Source organism: Humulus lupulus, chromosome 2, assembly GCF_963169125.1.
Source record: "Humulus lupulus chromosome 2, drHumLupu1.1, whole genome shotgun sequence".
NCBI classification, from domain to species: Eukaryota; Viridiplantae; Streptophyta; class Magnoliopsida; order Rosales; family Cannabaceae; genus Humulus; species Humulus lupulus.
This window is the reverse complement of record NC_084794.1, coordinates 219,222,672-219,228,855: the sequence shown is the minus strand read 5'-3', so window position 1 is coordinate 219,228,855 and position 6,184 is coordinate 219,222,672.

Below are 6,184 nucleotides of genomic sequence, written 5' to 3'. Positions count from 1 at the left end.
TAATTAATCGCCACTTCAATTCTTGAGAACTGCCCTCACACCTGTCGCTCCACCCAAAATTTAGGTTCTTATGAGTAAACTTACTCAAATGTGTTGCAATCCTCAAGAACCCTTCAAATAAATGTCGATAATACCCCGCCATTCAAAGGAATCTTCTAATTCTTGAAGTACTCCTTGGCCTTGGAAATTTTTTACTGCTCCTATTTTAACTAGATCAAGCATGATCCTATCCTTTCCCAAAATGTGACCCAAAATATCACTCACAATAGTCAGAACTCATCCTTCTTGAACCTTACCTGCAATTTATGTTTCCTTAGCCTCTGTAATATCAAACAAAGATGTTGCTCGTGTTCTGTCTATGGTTAGGAGTAGGTTAATAAGTCATCAACTAACACCATCATGAACTTGTCCAAACAATCCTCGCACTCTATATTCATCCATTACATAAAAGTTGATCGAACATTAGTCAATGCAAAAGGCATCCCCAAAAATTCATAAAATCCATACCTCATGCAGATAGCAGTCCTTGGAAGTCTTCTTCTTTGATCCTGAGTTGGAGATAACCAAATCGAAGATCAGCTTCAAGAATCTTGTCTTGTCTTGCAACTGATCACTTGAGTCGTAAATCTTGAACGGTGGATACTTATCCTTTCTAATCGCCTTATCCAATCCTAGTAGTCAATACACATTTGTAACAATCCATCTCTCTTCTTCACAAATAATACTGATGCACCCCATGGCGAGAAGCTAGGTCTGATAAATCTTACATCAAGTAGTCCTCATAACTAAACCTCCACTTCTTTTAACTCTGTTGGTACCATTCAGTAAAGTTCCTTAGATGTCGGTTCTACTCCAAGCGCCAATTCTATCAGCTACTCAGTCTTTCGATGCGGTAATAATTCAAATGGATCTTTCGGAGACACATTCTTAACTCTCCAACCAATCTGGTCTCATCCAACTCAATGGTTCCCATAGTCAGTTTCTAGCCCTCAACACTAAGGTCATCAAAACACAGGGTCCATCCATAGCACCCTTAATCACAGAGGGATCTTCTCCCACAGGCTCAAAATTATAATCTTCCCTCTTTACAATCTATAGATGCCTATACTTGGCTATTAAAGCATAAATCTTACCATGTCCAAATCGTCGTTCTCTAACCCAACCAAATCCTAAAGTAATTTCTTACCATCAAACTCCATTTCCAATACCATGTTAAAATCCTCCATTACTAATTCAATCTAGATGGCGGACCACTTCCTACTATCTACCTCTACGAGTAAAGATCTAATCCCACCTTCTAGAGGCTACTAATTTCCAATAGGCAACAACGTCCCAAGTTTCACAACATACATATTGTGGGATTAACTCAATTCATCTATAACCTTACAAAATAAATAAAAAATTTCATGCCTAATGCCAAAATAGATTCGTATTGTACAAGAAGAGTCCATGCTAGAAATCTGACCTGTCACCACAAAGGGACTAGCCTCAGCCTTCATTTATGTCAAAGCAACTACTCAGGCCGGAACTAAATTGTCACCCTTCCTCAATTCCTCTTTTTCCAATTGTGGGCAATATTTCCTAAGATGACCCGCCCTGCCGCATCGAAAACGTGCCTTAGCATGGCATTCTCCCAAGTGGTGTCTCCTACATCGAGCGCACTCTAGGTAAGTCTTCCAATTCTCACCACCACCTTGATGGCTACTCTGAGCACCTCGGAACCCCCTCTCTGCTCCAGGGGTGCTAAAGGTGTCTATAGCCTTCCTTTTCTAATCACTGAGGCCTCCGCCCCTACCCATCCCAGTAAACGGAGGTACCACTCTCCGAGCGTCGCACCCTACGATGCTCTCCCTCCATATCTCATCCTTTTCACCCTTAATAGTAAGGGAATTTTCTGCCTGAGCATAGTTAAAAATCTCAGTTACCGAGGCGATTTTGATGCCCTGGGCTACCCTGAAATTCAGTCGTTGAACAAATCTTTCCTTTCGAGCCACATCAGTCAGCACCAAGTCAAAAGCAAACTTGGCCAACCCATCAAATTTAATGGCATACTCCATCACCGTCATGTTGCCCTGAACTAGATTCATAAATTCATTCGTCTTCGTAGTTCAAGTTGAGTCATTGTAATATTTTTCATTGAACAACTTTCTAAATTCCTCCTAGCCCATCGCAACGACATTCTGAGTCTGGGATACCACTTCCCACCAAGTCCGGGTGTCATCCCGTAACATACACGTGGCACAAGCCACTCTATCATTGCCCGCCACCCTCATAAGGTTGAGGATGGAGCTAATCATGTCCATCCATTGCTTAGCTCTGAGTGGATCTAGGTCTCCCTCGAAAACTGGAGGGCACTGCTTCAGGAAACTCTCGACTAGTGGTTCCCATCTATTCTCAACCCCAGGTTAAGTTGAAATCGGTGCCACTACCAGTGGAACAAACGAAGCAACGTTCCCTGGAAGAACCTACTATCTCAACCACATGATCTCTTCCTCTTGCCTTTGCAGTCTTGCTTGCATATCTGCAAACATATTCTGCCAATTCCAAGGGGAACACGGAGGGTTCTATCCCTGACTATCATTTTCGGCCTCGAAATCACCACTGCCTGGTCCAATTGACTGCCTTGGATGCATAACTCCTAAGTACGTCTACAATCAATGACTCAACCTGTCAGGCATGATAATTGTGTCCAGAAATCGTCCAACAGTCAAAACAAAACAAACACAACATCCACATGCACAATAATGCTAAAGCACATGTCTATAGCCTTCTTGTATAAATCAATAGGCCCTGCTCTGACATTATATATATCATGCTCTCTATTCTAGCATGTAAATAAGGCATATAGTTCAATTAAAAAACTAAACATGTATTCAACCCATTACCCACTGAACTGTGATTCAAGCTTGTCTTTAGCAATGAGCGTACATGTTCGGTAAATCTTCAGGATCCATAATCCTTAGAAGCTCTGATACCAAGTTGTAAAATCCTACTAATTCAGGACCGTTACACCGTGTGTTTAAAATAGTGCTTAACTCGACAAGCGAGTCATTTGGACTCAAAAGTGTAAACAAAATTAATCTATGGTTTAGGTACTAAACATTTTGGTCAATAAAATTAAACTTTTCATTAAAAGGTTTGAATATAAACACGGGATCCCAAAAGTTTATAAACAAAACATAGTTATATTAAACATTACAAAAATAGCCGACCTAAGTGGCGAAACCGAATTAATGTTCTAAGTTCCTCAAAATAACTTGACCGTGATGGACAAGCAAGCCAAATATGTACACGCCGCTCCAAAGCCCTCCAACTCTAGCTTGCCCTTATCTGCACCATAGAGCACTAGTGAGCCAAAGCCCAGCAAGAAAACCTCACATGGCATAATAGTAATCCAATTATTTATAAGCAATAAACACATGCTTCACAGATACAAAGTGCATTTATTCCAATTGTATAGATCGTAAACATGTTTCACGGTTCATAAGTATATATATTTCAACTACATGCATCATTCACACAGCCTTGTTGAACAACCCAACCGAGCTAGGTGCACACTCCGGCACCAATCCTACGATCCATGTCGGGTGGGTGGGGACTACACCCTTAACTAGACTCGCCTTCATGACCCATGTTACACACAATGACTGACAAGTCCATGTTACAGATGATGGTCAAATGTCAATTACACCAATCAATCATAGATAAACCAATGCTAGTACGCATGAAAACCAATATGTTCTATGTGCATATGCCAGTTTTCTTACCTCAAGTCATGTGCAAGAAAAGATACGGCCCCGAGCACAATGACTTTCCCAAGCCTTGCAGTAATCTTAGTCACAACATATTGAGTATTCTCATTAAGAACTAATCCCATATACCAACTCCAAGACTAATTTCTAGCTCTCGAAACTTCCACTTCCATCAATCTGGGAGAGGGAACCGTCCCCCAAGTCCCCAAGCTTTTCCCGAAACCCCCAACAAAAAAAAAACACATCCTGAAATGGCCATAGTGCAGGGGCGCCATCCCTAGGGAAGGGGCGCCCAGAAGACAAAGGCACCGAAAATTTTCCCGTTCATAGCGCAGGAGCGTCACAACACGAACCCAGAACTCTGGGTTTCATTTTCTGCAATTTCTCCGACCCCATTTGCCAAAAACCCACACAAGACCCTCAAAAGTCATCATACCAAGTATCCTATGTCAATTTCAAAGTAATCTGACCCCAATATAGGTTACTCAGGTCTCCAGGAACACTAAAACCTCATAAAAACATTCAGAGACACAAAGAAAAGTCTAGAATTATAACTTTGAGTTTTCAAAACCCATTTTTCCCAATCCAAAAATTCCAATCCAAATATCTGGTTTTTAATTCAAGCTTAGAGTTTAAGATCATCACTTAACACCTATTTAACTCTCATATGTCCACACAAATCAAGAAGAACCATCAATTGCGAAAATTATACTAAAACCACCAAAATTCCTCAAGAACCTCAGAAGAAAATGTTGAAAATATAGAGTGAAATTCTTACCTCTTTCCAAATCTGAAATTCCCAAGCTTGAGTGATGATTAGCCAGCCTCTAGCTCCTTTTTTATACTCAAATCCTCTTCTAAAATCCTCAAATAGCTCGATTTTTTCGTATGAAGAAACCTTCAGCAAAGGTTTTCCCTAATTTTAAGTTCTAAAGACCATTTTACCCCTCACTCATGACATTTCCTTAATTAACCTCAAGGGCAACCTAGTAATTCCACTTTTTATTTGCAAAAATACAACTAGTCTACAACAATTGTCCAACCAATATCTAATAAGCAAAGATTTCTTATAAATTAATTTTGTTTCACCAAAAATCTCAAAATATTAAAATTCCCAAAATACCCATAGGCTCGACCCGAGCCGGGCATTAACCCCATTGCGACTTTTCTATTAAAACCGCTCAAAAGAATCTACTTGTGTCGAAAACCTCAAATACATCCACATAATAATGTGGTCTCAAACACATAGCATATAAAATCATAATTATTGTAACGTCTCAAATTACCTAATAAGCCTTAGGGCCTTGATTAGGGGGCCAGGATGGCAAACTATGTAAAATTATGTTTTTATGTGATATTTATGTGTATCATTGTATGATTATCTGAGTTATATTATAATATGACTTGATATGCATGTTTAGGGGTATTAAATATGCATGTGGGCCTGTTTCTTATCAGAAGGGTAATTTTCGTAATTTGGCCTATTATGGGTATATTTGGCATATATGTGATATATGTGTGAGACCACATTATTTTGTGGATATATTTGGGTTACACGGCATGAGGCGATTCTAGGGAGCAAGTTAGCGGGAAAGTCACAACGGGACCAATACTTATCTCGGGGTAAGTCAAGGGGTATTTTGGGTATTTAGTACATTACCGAGATATTGGGTATGAATACTCAATGATATATTTGGAATTAGCGAGACCATGAGGGAATTCTGGGGATTTTGACTATTTTACCCCGGGGACGTTTTTGGTACCCCGAGCCTTGAGATTTGCTTAAGGTTACTTGAACCCTAAGTAACCTGTCATAAATAGAAACATGTTCAAACTCTCTCATTCTTTCTCTCGTTCTCTCTTTTTACCGCTCGTTGCATTTTCGAAGGAAACTCAAGTTTTAGGGCTCGGATTCAAGAAAGGTTAGAGTCATAACGATTCTAGGGTAGATTAGAAGCTTGATAGTCGGAGAATTTAGCTGGAAAACAATGTAATTAGAGGTAATTTATGCTTTGAATTTTTGAGTTTCTGTTTCCTTAAGTTTCTTGAATTTTTAATTGGATTTCACAGTTTGGTGAGTTTTTTATCCATTAGAATTGCAAGTTTTGTTTCTTGGGAGGTCCTAGGGATGTTGTGAGATTGAATGGTGAGTTTGGTATGAATTTAGGTTTTTTTTTTTAGAGGATTTTGGACTGAGAAAGCTGAGTTTGCGGGGACACACCGCGACCTTGTTCTTGGGCGCCGCAACCCTCATGAACTCAGGTGTTAGGCAGTTTCCTGAAACTGGGTCGCGCTGCGGTGCCTGATAAGTTGTGTTGCGGCCCATGTCCGGTGTATTTTGGGGCTGAGATCTCTGGTTGTGAGAGTCGTGGCTCTAAATGGTGGGGCTTCGCGGCCTTAATTGGGTGCGTCGCAACACAAATTGGAGTTTT